This window comes from Galeopterus variegatus, unplaced genomic scaffold (assembly GCF_000696425.1).
Source record: "Galeopterus variegatus unplaced genomic scaffold, G_variegatus-3.0.2 Scaffold153949, whole genome shotgun sequence".
Lineage (NCBI taxonomy): Eukaryota > Metazoa > Chordata > Mammalia > Dermoptera > Cynocephalidae > Galeopterus > Galeopterus variegatus.
Genome location: NW_007880060.1, coordinates 1 through 561, shown reverse-complemented (window position 1 = coordinate 561; position 561 = coordinate 1). Strand labels below are relative to the sequence as shown.

At 47.1% G+C, this 561-nt stretch overlaps 1 pseudogene; it reads right to left on the bottom strand.

Moving 5' to 3' along the window:
- Positions 1–147: 147 nt before the first annotated feature.
- LOC103584866 lies at positions 148–475 on the bottom strand (annotated as a pseudogene).
- Between the last annotated feature and the right edge of the window lie 86 nt (positions 476–561).

The following is a 561-nucleotide window of genomic DNA, read 5'->3' as shown; positions in this document are numbered from 1 at the left end:
TTTTTTGATCAGCTCTTGGTCAATTCCACAAGTGCTTCTACTCTGCAAATTATTTTAAATATTTTCCCCAAAGATTTGTTCGTCTAAAGTCCAACATCTGCTTTTCCTTGTGATCTCCTAGAATCAGAAAGGAGCACTCTTAGTGAAAACGTTATTCTTCATTTGGATGCCACCAACACCTTACCTCGCTTGAGTCCTCCTGCTGATTGATAACGGCCAGGGCGTCCTCCGCAGCCTGCCGCTTGGCCTCGGCGACCGTGCGTTCCATCTTGGCTCGCTCCGTTGTGATCATGTCGTGGGCTTTTCGCTCTGCCTCGGACACGGCCTTCTGCAGCTCAGTCATCGCCTGGCGCTTCACCTCGTTGACGGCCTCCTCTGTGTGCCAGCCACGCCAAACAGGACAAGAGAACATCCCTCCATTACTTAGCTCAGGACTTGGACATGCATCACTTTTTAATGGAATTCTATAGAAAAGGCATGACTCTCATTCAAATTACTGGGTGACTCTGGCTATCTAAAATACTTGGCAGATCTATGAAATTCATTTAGGAAAAGAAAGAG